Raw genomic sequence first — 14,313 nt, forward strand, 5'->3', positions numbered from 1 at the left:
AAACAGACAAACCTAAAAGCTCTTAGCAAAGTAAAAGAAGCTCCTAGCAAGGAATAGAAGGGAACTTCTTTAATATGACAAAAGATACCTACCAAATCCCTACATCAAACATCATACAGAACAGTGAAATATTAAAAGATTAGGAGCAAGCCAAGGATGCCTGCTATCACCACTTCCATTCGACAATACACTGGAGGTCTTATCCAGTGATGTAAGGAAAAAAGAAATAAAATGCATACGGATGAGTATGGAAGAAATCTTTTTTTTTATTCAAACACCATAATTGTGTTCACAGAAAACTTAAAGTATCTGCAGATAAATTATTAGAATTAATAAGTAGATTTTATAAGGCTGTGGAATCAAAACAATCTACCCACTTTTAGAGTTAATATGTAAATAGTCGAAGTTGCTGGTTATAAGGTAAATATATAAAAGTCAATTTTATTTTCATATACTAATATCTAGAAAATTAAAAGTTAAAAAGATGTCATTTACAATAGCATCTAAAACACCAAATGTTTAAAAATAAATCTAATGAACTATATGTAAGACTTCTATACATATACACAAACAAAAATAAATACATAAAACAATTATTGAGAGAAGCTCAAGAAAACCCAAATAAAGTATATACCATGTCCATAGATTAGAATTCTCAATAATGTAAATATGTTGACTTTTCCCAAATCTATCTGGAGATTCAATAACATGCCAGTCAAAATCCCAATAGCTGTGTATGCATGTGTGTGTGTGTGTGAAAACTGACAAGCTGATTCTAAAATTCATATGAAAATACAAAGGTCCAAGAATAGCCAAGACAAACTCATAGAAGATATTATGGTGAGAAGGCTTACTCTACTGGATATCAAAACTTAATATAAGTAATTAGGACATTATTATATTGGTATAAGAAATATAGAAACAAATAAAACCAATGGAAAAGAACTGATTTTCAAGAAAGGTGGCACTACAGAGTAACAGAGAAAGAATGGTTTTCCAATAAATGGTTTTGGTTCAATTGGAAAACCAAAAAGAAAACACAGATTTATGCTTACTTCATAAGGTAAACAAAAATTAGTTCCACATGAATTGCAGATCTAAATGTTAAATATAAAACAGTAGGAGATCTAGGAGATAATATAGAAGAATATCTCCATTACCTGTGGATAAACAACAATAACAACATCAAAAGTGCTAACTATGAAAGAAAAAAAAATCAATATACTGGAGTACACTGAAATTAACTTCTGTTCATCAAAGGTCTCTATTATAAGAGTGAAACAGTATACAGCAGAGTGAACTTGACAAAAGAACTGCATCTAGAGTACACAAAAAAAATCCTACAAAGAGATAAAAAAAAAAAAAAGGAGGAGGTACGCAACTGTACAGGAAATTAGGCAAAAGACTTGAAAAAGTACGTCATAAAAGAAAATATCCAAATAACCAATAAACTTATAAAATACTAATGAAATACTAATAAACATGCACGCGAATGGCTAAAATTAAAAAGAGTAGCAATTTCAAGTGCTGGCTAGAGCCATAGAAACTTAGATGAATTATATCTACAGAATAAACTGACAAAACCAGTTTGGAAAAAAATTTTGACATTGCTATAGCATTTGAACTCTATATATGAAAACCACAGGATATAATTAAGATAGTGCTTAAAGTGAAGTTCATAGCATTAAATAAATAATATTAAAAATAAAGGTAAAAATGAATGAGATAAGCATTTTAAGAAATTTAAAAAAGAACAGCAAAATTATCCCAAAGGATATAAAAGAAAGGCAAGAATAAAGTAAAGAAATTAATGAAATAGAAAGCAAACATACAACACAGAGTATGAGTAACAAGGCCAAAAGGATAATGAAATTTATAAACCTCTACTGAGATTGATATGAGAACAAAAAAAGAAAGAAGATACACACAACTAATATCAGGAATTAAAAAAGAGAAAATCACTATAAAGCCTGTAAATATAAAAGAAAATTAAAATCTATCCTAAACAACTTTATGCTATTACATTGGAAAATTTAGATGAAACAACTTACTTTCTAATAATAAAACACAACTAACTCAAAGAAGAAATAGAAAAACCTGAATAGTCATATAAACATTAAGGAAATTGAATCAGCAGTAAAAAATGTATAGACAAGAAAATACATAGGCCCAGATGGCTGTAATAAGGTGTTCTGCCATTCAAGAAAAAAAACAATCTAACACATACTATTCCAGAGAGTAGAAAAGCAGGGGATATTACTCTGCTCATTTTACAAACTAGCCTAAACTAGTTTGTGTGATGCCTAAATTGAGGATGATAAAAAAGGAAAATGACAAGCCAATCTTACTTCTGAACATAGGTGTAAAAAATCTAAACAAAACATTAGCAAAGTGAATCCATCAATATCAGGTTGGATCTATCTCAGGAATGCAAGATTTATTTAACTTCAGTTAACCAGATAATGTTATTCACCATACTAACAGATTAAAGGAGAAAAATATCAATAAAAACAAACAAAAAACTGAGTTTGATTTAAAATTTAAAAAAATACAACATCTATTCATGATAAAAAGAAGGAAAGAACCCTAAGCAACCTAAGAATAGAAGAGATCTTCCTCAATCTTAAAATTTTTCTCTTGAGATTAGGAATAAAACAATTATCTATACAGCATTTTATTGGCGTGGGGGGTGCAGAAAACGTATGAGGTTTGGAATCAATATACGAAATGCAGTTATATCTTCATATCAGCAAAAAACTTTAAAAATTTTAAATAGAATTTACAATAGAATCATAAAATATGGAATACTAAGAACAAGTCTAACCAAAGGCATATAAGGCCTTTATGGAGAAAATTATAAAATCTTATTGAAAGATAGTAAAGAGACCTATATATTAGAGGAATATATGATAGTCAATATTGTACAGTTGCAATTAAATTAAATGTAACACCAATAAAAATGTGAACATGTTTGTTTTGGTTTGCTTTGCTTTGCTTTGTTTTCGTGGAACTTGGCGAGCTAATTCTAAAATTGATATGGCAGTGCAGAGCCAAGAACAGCCAAAACACTCTTCAGGGAATAGATAGGAGAAATGATCCTACCAAATATAAAAACATTTTTAAATCCACAATAATTTATGTAATATAGTATTGGTCTAGGGAAAGATAGACAAATGTGCTATATAACAGATATGTTACATTGCTAATCAATGAGGAAAAGGAAGAATTTTCAATAAATGGTACTGGAACAATCGATTATCCATACTAAAAAAATAATAATAAAGAAAAAAATGAAATTGAACCCCTAAGTCTCCCAATTCCAGGTGAATTTAGACTTAAATATGAGAAGCAAAAGAATAAAGCTATTATATTTCTTAAGTAAAACACAAAAGAATTAACCATAAAGGCAAACACAAATGAATTCAACTATACTGAAATTATTACCTCTATTCATCAGAAGGAGCCCTGGTGGTGCAATGATTAAAGTGCTCAGCCGCTAACCAAAACTCTGGCACTTCACAAAAGGGGAAATCCAAATGGCCAATAAGCATATGGAAAAATGCTCAACCTCATTAGTTGTCAGGTAAATGAAAAATTAAAACCACAACTGTGTCTGACTAGACTGACACAAATTAAGAAATCTTAATTGTTATTAACTGTTCATCATACATGAAGAAAGCTATAAGATCATTAAAAAGACAGGAAAGAAAGAAAAGACCAAAATGGACATCAGAATTTTACTCTGAAACTTGCTTTTGAATGTAGAGTAGCTATAGCAAATGGAAGAAATGATGAACTAAAGGAGCTGAACAGAAGATTTCAAAGGGCAGCTCTAAAAGAAAGTGTAAAGTATTATAATGAAATGTGCAAAGACCTGGAGTTAAAAAACTCAAAGGGAGGAACATCCTCGGCATTTCTCAGGCTGAAAGAATGAAGAAAAAATTCAAGCCTTGAGTTGCAACCTTGAAGGTGTCTATGAGCAAAATATTGAACGATACAGGAAACATCAAAAGAAGATGGAAGGAATACACAGAATCACTCTACCAAAAAGAGATGATCGAGCATATGATCAATAACTGATGGTACCGAAGGAAGAAGTCCAAACTGCACCCAAGGCATTGGTGAAAAGCAAGGCTCCAGGAACTGACGGAATACCAATTGAGATGTTTCAACAAATGCAATACTGCAAGAACTCACTCGTCTATGTCAAGAAATGTGAAAGACAGCTACCTGGTCAATCGACTGGAAGAGAACCAAATTTGTGCCCATCCAAAGAAAGGTTATTCAAAAGAATGTGAAAATCGTCAAACAATATCATAATCACACGCAAGTAAAATCTTGCTGAAGATAATTCAAAAACAGTTGCAGCAGTACATTAACTGGGAACTACCAGAAATTCAAGCTGAATTCAAAAGAGGACGTGGAACTAGGGATATCATTGATGACATCAAATGGATCTTGCTGAAAGTAGAGAATGGCAGAAAGGTGTTTATCTGTGCTTTATTGATTAAGCAAAAGTATCTGACTGTGAGAGTTATGACAAATTATAGATAACATTGTGAAGAATGAGACTTCCAGAACACTTAATTGTGCTCATGTGGAACCTGTACATAGACCAAAAGGCAGTCATTAGAACAGAATAAGGGGTTACTGCGTGTTTTAAAATCAAGAAAAGTTGTGTGTCAGGGCTATATCCTTTCACCACACTTATTCAATCTGTATGCTGAGCAAATAATCCAAGAAGCTGGACTATATGAAGAATAGGGCATCAGGATTGGACGAAAACTCATCAACAATCTGAGATATGCAGATGACACAACCTTGCTTGCTGAAAGCAAAGAGGACTTGAAGCACTTACTGATGAAGATCAAAGACCACAGCCTTCAGCATGGATTGCACCTCAACATAAAAAAAACAAAAATCCTCACAACTGAACCAGTAAGCAACATTATGATAAACGGAGAAAAGATTCAAGTTGTCAAGGATTTCATTTTACTTGGATCCACAATCAACACCCATGGAAGCAGCAGTCAAGAAATCAAACCACATATTTCACTGGGCAAATATGCTACAAAAGACCTCTGTAAAGTTTTAAAAAGCAAAAGCGTCACTTTGAGGACTAAGATGCACCTGACCCAAGCCATGGTATTTTCAATTGCCTCATATGCATGTGAAAGCTGGACAATGAATAAGGAAGACCAAAGAAGAAATGACGCCTTTGAATTATGGTTTTGGTGAAGAATACTGAATATGCCATTGACTGTTAGAAGAATGAGCAAATCTGTCTTGGAAGAAGTACAGCCAGAATGCTCCTGTGATGGGTAAGGTTGTGTGTCAACTTGGCTGGGCCATGATTCTTAGTGTTTTGGCAGTTATATAATGTTGTGATCACTTCCCTGTTGAGATCTGATATGTGATCACCCCCATGATGGGATCTGCTGTGAAGAGCCAATCAGTTGAGCGGGAGTTTTCTTGGACATGTGGTCTGCAACAAATATAAACGGACATTCTGCCAAGGCTTTGGGGCTTTTTCTCATTCTGTATCGTGCAGCTGGCTCCTGTTCATCTGACCTCCGGTTCTTGGGACTTGAGCTACCAGGTTACTGGTATTTTGGTCTTGCCTGCTGATCTTGGGTTTGCCAGACCCTGTGGCTACGTGAATAGGAGAAGCCTCTATCCTGATTCATGGACTTGGGACTTTCCAACTTCTACAACCACATGAGCCATTTCCTTGATATAAATCCCTCTCTCTCTCTCTCTCTCTGTATATATATATATACGCTTTAGGATTTAGGAGTAAAGATCAACAAGAAATAGACTTCTAACAAGGACTGAAGCCTAGCTTTGAATCAGCTCAATAGTTAATCAGGTTGCTCAATCCCTAGCCTGCCTGCCAAAACCAAAAACACTCATTGCCTTTGAGTCAATTCTGACTCTGAGTGACCCTATAGGACAGAGGAGAACTGCCCCATAGAGTTTTCAAAGAGTGGCTGGTGGACTTGAACTGCCAACCTTTTGGTTTGCAGCTGAGCTCTTAACCACTGCACAACCAAGGCCCCTAAAAGTCTGCCAAAAGCAACAATAAATTCTCACTAGAAGAAAAAATCTTCCAAAACTTGAAATAATCTCTGCAATTTTTTTATATACAATGCCCAGCATGCAATCAAAAAGAGTTGATCAAAAACCTGGAGTGGGGGGGAGCGGAAGGGTAGAAAACACATACAGATCAACAGGAAATCCAGATATTGGTGTTCTCAAATATGAAATTAAAATAACTGTAATTAATATGTTCAAGAAATTAGGTGACAAGATGGAGGATTTCAGCAGAGGATTAGTCAATGGAAATTCTACAATTAAAAAATACAACATAAGAAGTTAAGAATTAATGGATGAGTTTAGTAGGAAATTACATACAGCTCAAGAAAAAGGTAGTGAACTGGAAGATAAGTCAGGAAAAAATACTCAGAATGGAAATTAAAGAAATTAGCATAAGAGCACACAGGAAACAGTACAAAGGTCTAATGTACGTATAATTGTAGCTCAAAATAAGATGAAAGAGAACAAGACAGAAGCAATATCTGAAGAGGGAATGGCTGGGAATTTTCCAAAACCAGGAGGAGATTCAGGAAGTGCAACCAACCCCCCGTACTGCTGAGACTCAAACACAAAAAGAAAATCTTAAAAGCAGCCAGAGATGTAAGTTCAGAAACAGGCAAACTTAAACTGTATTGCTTAGGGATGCATAAACCCACTTGCCGTCGAGTCGATTCCAACATAGGAGACCCTATGTGTATCAGTGTAGAAATGGGTTTCATGGGGTTTTCAATGGCTGATTTTTCAGAAGTTGATCACCAGGCCTTTCTTCTGAGAAGCCACTAGGTGGACTTGAACCATCATCCTTTTGGCTAGCAGCTGAGCACTTAACCATTTGAGCCAACCAGGAACTTGCAGGGATGCATAATTAGGTAGTATAAATTTAAAGAAAACCAAAGAAATTATCATCACAAAATTGAAAATACCTCTTATATCTAGAGAGAATAGGGGACATGATCAGGGAGGGACACACAGGGACATCTTTGGTGCTGGCAGTGTTCAATTTCATAATCTGAGGGGGGGTTGCCTTATAATTATTCATTACATTGTATACACGTGTTGTATATATTTTTCTGTATAGATTTCATATTTTATAATAAAAGGAGAAAAAATAAGTAGTGCCTTGTAAAACATGTTTTATAAGTGTACTTGTTGGTTTTTCCTCAGAGACCATTTGATGACAAAAAGTACTTCCTGGTGAAATATTTATCATCTTGGTGGTTTCATTAGCATCATCACAGTATTATTTTGACCTGTGGAAGATTTTCCCAGAACTCAGAAATATCCACTTCTTGTAGGTCACATAAATGAAGAAATTTGACCAAAGACAGCATTTTCAGAATTAAGAAAACAGTTGGTGAAAAAGTAACTACCACATATAATTGCAGAACTAACAGAAACATACACTATAGATAAATGATAATATTTTGCGGCAAGTGGATGCAAAATTTTGATCTTTTTTGGCACTGAAATCTGTTAATTTCAGTGTCTGCCTAAGAGAAATTTAATTAAAAAAACAAAACAGATTTTAATGCATAATACATTTTTTGTTGTTAGTTGAACCTGAATAATTAGTCTCTTATTCTTTCTTAAACCAGCAGAAAAACTGTTTTTGTATAATAAACCATCAGGTTCTATATGTAAATATTCCATTTGAGCCAGTGCTGCAGTGGATCAAAGCATACTGCCTTTTTATTCTTTATTTCTGCATCCGACCTGGCTCCAAGCCAGGCCCAACATGAGGTCTACCCAGTTCTGGGGCTAGCTTTGGCTATCAAGGCAAGCTCTCCTTCCAATACTCCATTTTCATTATGGCAGCAAACGTTTAAAGGAAAAGGTAGAAAATCATTGTATTTCAAGAGCTAGCTCACGGATTTAGGGTCCCTAAGTGGTATAAAAGGAGCCCTGGTGGGGCAGTAGTTAAGCACGCAGCTGCTAATCAAATACCAGGCAATTCAAACTCATCAGCCACTCCACAGAGAAAGATGTGGCAGTTGGTTACCATAAAGATTATAGCCTTGGAAACCCTATGGGGCAGTTCTATTCTGTCCTGAAAGGGTTGCTTTGACTTGGAATCAACTTGATGGTAACAGGCTTTTTTTGAAGTGGCACAAGTGGTTCGCACTTGACTGCTGACCTAAATGTTGGCAGCTTGAACCCACCCAGCCAGGCTGTGGAAGAAAGCCATGGTGATCTGCTTCCCTAAAGATTCGTTGTTGTTGTTAGGTGCCGCCAAGTCGGTTCCAACTCATAGCAACCCTATATACAACAGAACGAAGCACTGCCGGGTCCTGCGCCATCCTTATAATCGTTGTTATGCTTCAGCCCATTGTTGCAGCCACTGTGTCAATCCGTCTAGTTAAGGGTTTTCCTCTTTTCCGCTGACCCTGTACTCTGCCAAGCGTGATGTCCTTCTCCAGGGACTGATCCCTCTTGACAACATGTCCAAAGTATGTAAGACGCAGTCTCGCCATCCTTGCTTCTATGGAGCATTCTGGTTGTACTTCTTCCAAGGCAGATTTGTTCCTTCTTTTGGCAGTTCATGGTATATTCAATATTCTTCGCCAACACCACAATTCAAAGGTGTCAATTTTTCTTCGGTCTTCCTTATTCATTGTCCAGCTGTCACATGCATATGATGTGATTGAAAATACCATGGCTTGGGTCAGGCGCACCTTAGTCTTCAAGGTCACATCTTTGCTTTTCAACGCTTTAAAGAGGTCCTTTTTTTTTGCGACAGATTTGCCCAATGCAATGCATCTTTTGATTTCTTGACTGCTGCTTCCATGGGTGTTGATTATGGATCCGAGTAAAATGAAATCCTTGACAACTTCAGTCTTTTCTCCGTTTATCATGATGTGGCTTATTGGTCCAGTTGTGAGGATTTTTGTTTTCTTTATGTTGAGGTGTAATCCATACTGAAGGCTGTGGTCTTTGATCTTCATCAGTGCTTCAAGGCCTCTTCACTTTCAGCAAGTGAGGTTCTGTCATCTGCATAAAGCAGAATGTTAATGAGTCTTCCTCCAATCCTGATGCCCTGTCCTTCATATAGTCCAGCTTCTCAGATTATTTGCTCAGCATACAGATTGAATAGATATGGTGAAAGAATACCTTGAAAGGATATACTTGAACACTGATGCAAGTTCAAGCCTCGAGTTGCAATAGTGAAGGATTCTATTTGGGAAAGTATTAAATGACACAGGAAACGTCAAAAAAAAAAAAAAAAAAAGATGGAAGTAATACACAGTCATTATACCAAAAAGAATTAGTTGATGTTCAACCGTTTCAAGAGGTAGCACATGATCAGGAACCAATGGTACTGAAGGAAGAAGTCCAAGCTGCACTGAAGGCACTGGCGAAAAACAAGCCTCCAGGAATTGAAGGAATATCAATTGAGATGTTTCAACAAACGGACACAGAGCTGGAAGTGCTCACTCATCTATGCCAAGAAATCTGGAAGACAGCTAACTGGCCAACTGACTGGAAGAGATCCATATTTATGCTTATTCCCAAGAAAGGTGATCCAACCGAATGCAGCAATTGTCAATCCGTATCATATTCATAAAGATTAAAAAATTGCAGCCAAGAAAATGCTATGGAGCAGTTCTACTCTATGACACATGGGGTCACCATGAGTTGGAATCGACTTGACAGTTTTTGTTTGACTTGGGGGTTAAATCAGAACTAGGATAATTGGGCCTGGAGAATTACAGACTCTTGGATTCCTTTTGGAAACTGAATATGCCTTGAAACATCAAAGAATAAACAGTCCATGGTTTTCCGCCTGTCTACGTGTGATAATTTGACTACAAGTTCACAGAGTAAACTATTCTACAACCTCATTCTCTCCTCAACACAGAGGCTGCTCTCACACAGAAGACTATTTCCCCAAACAACCTTTACCACTGGGTTATTTTAATCTGCCTCTATTATGTGTACAGGGATCTACTAAACTTCCTGAAACCTCCTCTTTGGTGCTCTGAAGATGCTTAATAAACAAAAATTTGTTTTGAAAACAAGACACCAGATTTACTGAGACTGTGAGTCATAGGAGGCACCTCCTGTTGAACTCATTGCTGTCTAGTTGATTCTGACTCATAGCGACCCTGTAGGATAGAGTAGAACTGCCCTGCCCCATAGGGTTTCCAAGCAGCAGCTGGTGGATGTGAACTGCCCACCTTTTGGTTACTACCCGGATTCCAAATTGACATTTCAGTCATGGTTCCACTGGGGCCGTTCTCAAATACAGGTACTCAGAGCTGCTCCAGTCAGGCATGGAGTTTCACAAGCTCACATCATAAATGTTGCTCGTAGGATGGACTATCCTTTATCTAACATTATGACCTTCTAACTTTATGTTAAAAAGGTATCTTTTTATTTTATGAAAATGGGATTTATCAGAGATTTTGCTGTTTTTTTTAATTTATTTTAATTATTGTAGTATTATAGACTGAATTATGTCCCCCAAAAGTACATGTTGCAAATCCTAACTTCTATGCCTGTGGTTGTAATCCCATTTGGGAATGGGTTGTGTTTGTTATGTTAATGAGGCAGGATTAGTGTAGGGTGTATTTTGAGTCAATCTCTCTCGAGATGTAAAAGAGATTAAACAAGCAAGCAGAACAGAGATGAGGGAAGACACATGCCAACCACGTGAAGATCACCCAGCAACAGAAGCTCAGAAGAGACAAGGACCTTCCTCCAGAGCTGACAGAGTGAGAAAGCCTTCCCCCAGAGCCAGAACCCTGAATTAGGACCTCCAGCCTCCTAAACTGTGAGAAAATATATTTCTGTTTGTTAAAGCAACCCACTTGTGGTATTTCTGTGATAGCACTAGATAACTAAGACATTGTAATATATATATATTTTATATACATTTATAAATAAATAAATATATAAAACACCAAAAAAAAAAAAACAGTGCTGTTGAGTCGCTTCCGACTCATAGCAACCCTATAGGACAGAGTAGAACTGCCCCATAGAGTTTCCAAGGAGCGCCTGGCGGATTAAACCGCTGACCCTTTGGTTAGCAGCCATAGCACTTAATCACTACGCCACCAGGGTTTCCATATAAAACACAATATTTGCCAATTCAATATTTTTCAGATGCATAATTAATCATGTTATGCAACCATCATCTATCATTGACAAGTTTCCTATCAGATTTTGGTGTTTTTAATGGTTTTATTTAGTTGCCTTACATATTTTTTGAATATTACTGTGATGGTTAATCTTATGTGTCAACTTGGCTAGGCTACAGTGCCCAGTTGTTTGGCCAAACACTAGTCTAGATGTTCCTATGAGCTATTTACAATAAGGAGACCTGCCCCATAGGGTTTCCAAGGCTGTAATCTTTAATTTTATTGAGCTTTAGGTGGAAGTTTACAGAGCAAATTAGTTTCTCATTAAACAATAATACGCATATTGTTTTGTGACATTGGTTGCCAACCCCGCGACATGTCAACACTCTCCCCTTCTTGACCTTGGGTTTCCCATTTCCATTCATCCAGCTTTCATGTCCTCTCCTGCCATCTCATCCTTGCACCTGGGCTGGTGTGCCCATTTAGCCTCGTATACATGGGTGAACTACATGATTTACTGTTTGTTTTATGGGACTCTCTAATCTTTGGGTGAAGGGTAAACCTCAGGAGTGACTTCAGTATTCAGTTAAAAGGGCATCTGGGGGCCATACTCTCAGTTTCTCCAGTCTCCATCAGACCAGTAACTCTGGTCTTTTTTTGTGAGTTAGAATTTTGTTCTACATTTTTCTCCAGCTCTGTCTGGGATCCTCTGTTGTGATCCCTGTCAGAGCAGTTGGTGGTGTTAGCTGGGCACCACCTAGTTGTGCTGGACTCAGTCTGCTGGAGGCTGCGGTAGTTGTCTTTCGTTAGCCATTTGGACTAATCTTTCCCTTGTGCCTTTGCTTTTCTTCATTCTCCCTTGCTCCAGATGGAGCGGGACCAGAAGACATATCAGAGACAGCCGCTCACAAGCTTTTAAGGCCCCAGACGCTACTCACCAAACTAGGATACAGAACATTTTCCTTATAAACTACGTTATGTCAGTTGAGCTAGCTACCCCAAGACAATGGTCTCCAGCCCTCAGCCCAGTAACTCAATCCCTATGGAAGTTTGGATGTGTCTATGAAGCTTCTATGACTTTGCCTTCGTCAAGGTGTGCTGGCGTCCCCAGTATTGTGTATTGTCTTACCCCAAGGTTGTAATCTTTACAGAACCAGACTGCCATACCTTTCTCCCACAGAGCAGCTGGTGGATTCCAACTGCTGACCTTTCAGTTAGCAGCCAAGCACTCAACCACTGCACCACCAGGGCTCTATCTCTCTCTCTCTATATATAGACATACAAATGTCTCCTTCAGAGTCTATATCTGCATTTTTATCTATATAATTGGTTCTGTTTCTCTGGAGAAACCCTAAAACAATTACTGAATTTCTGTGAAATCTAAAATTCTAGCAATCACACTCTCTAGGTTTCTTCTTAATCCTATGGCTTTTTCACAGAATCACAGAATTTTACAATCACCTTGTGCCAGTTGTCATCCTCTTTAACAAACATTATTATGTCTGACATTTTCAACCACCTCCTTCTTCTAAAAACTTCTCAGTGAACAGGCTTCAGTGGCACAAAACAAACCTAGTTTTCTTCCTCAACTTCACTGATCTTCAACTGCCTTCTTTGTTGACCACTTCTATTTCACAAATGAAAAGTTCTAACTGTGGGCGTTTGACATTTTGTTCTTCTCTTTATTTCCACTCATTCCTTCTGGGAACTGCTGTCTTCAGACTTTAATTACCACCTCCATGCTGATTATTTTCAACACTTGAGATCTGAGAAGTTAAACCACCAGAGCTCCAACAGCCTACAAACCATCTGCATTGGAATGGCCCAAGATCAACTCAAAATTTCCATCTTCCATATTGAACTCATTTTGTTCTCCACCAAACCAGCTTACCCTTGCAAATTTCCAGTTTCCATCAGCCTCTTTTCTGGCATTCAAAATCTTACTGTTAGTTTTTTTTAATTGTACTTTAGATGAATGTTTACCGAGCAAACTAGCTTCACATTAAACAATTAATACACATATTGTTTTGTGACATTGGTTGCCAACCCCATGATGACATGTCAACACTCTCCCCTTCTCAACTTTGGGTTCCCCATTACCAGCTGTCCTGTCCCCTTCTGCCTTCTCGTTCTTGCCCCTGGGCTAGTGTGCCCATTTAGTCTCGTTTTGTTTTATGGGCCTGTCTAATCTTTGGCTGAAGGGTGACAAAAGCTTACTGTTCTTTTATCCTTCCTTCCCTTGTATCTTCCAAATTCAATTACCCTTCGAGTCCTTTTGAACTATTTTTCAAAATCTCAAAACAAACTTCAGAGAAAAAAAGAACTGGAGTTTAATCCTGAACCTGACACTGCATAGCTATGAAAATTTAGGACAAATTACCTTCTCTGTTCCTTTGTAATATGTGGCTAATAATATGTACCCTGCTGAGAAATGGTCATTCTTTATTTTCTCCTCCCTATAAAAAAAAAAAAAAAAAAATTTTTTTTTTTTTTTTTAATTACTACCACCTCACTTGAGCCCCTCATCTTCAAGCTCTTAGACTGCTAAAACAGCCACTTAGCTGACTTCTGGTCTTTCCTCATTCCACTCTAGCCTGTGTACCACATATTAATATTCAAAGAAATCAAATCAATCATGTTACTCCAGTTACTCCTAGCTGTCAATGGTTCCCCCACTTACCTATCAGATAAAATTTAAATTTCTAGACCTGGCCTTAAGGTACTGTATCTCAGGGTCCCACAGTACTTACTCAATTTTTTTCTCCTAAGAAACTCTTCACTTCTAGGGATGACTTTTACTGACCCCTTTCAAACCTAAGCAAATAATGGTTTCCCAGCCTGGAATGTATTTAACCTTCTTTCTGTCTATCCATATTCACCCTTTCAAGTTCCCCCTCCTTCGGTAGGTCTTCTCCAGCTCCTCCAGTGACTCTATATACTCTATCTCTGTGCTTCTATAGGACTTAATCCTACTCTTCATTTCAACATATAATCATATGCTACCTCACTTCATGTTAGGATGTATTATCATCTCAACAAAGACAGCAGGACTCTGGGAGGAAAATCCATGTCTTACTTGTCTTCTCTATAATCCCCAACACCCAGCACAATAACATACACAAAATAGGTTCTCAAAAAA

This window comes from Elephas maximus, chromosome 10, assembly GCF_024166365.1.
Source record: "Elephas maximus indicus isolate mEleMax1 chromosome 10, mEleMax1 primary haplotype, whole genome shotgun sequence".
NCBI classification, from domain to species: Eukaryota; Metazoa; Chordata; class Mammalia; order Proboscidea; family Elephantidae; genus Elephas; species Elephas maximus.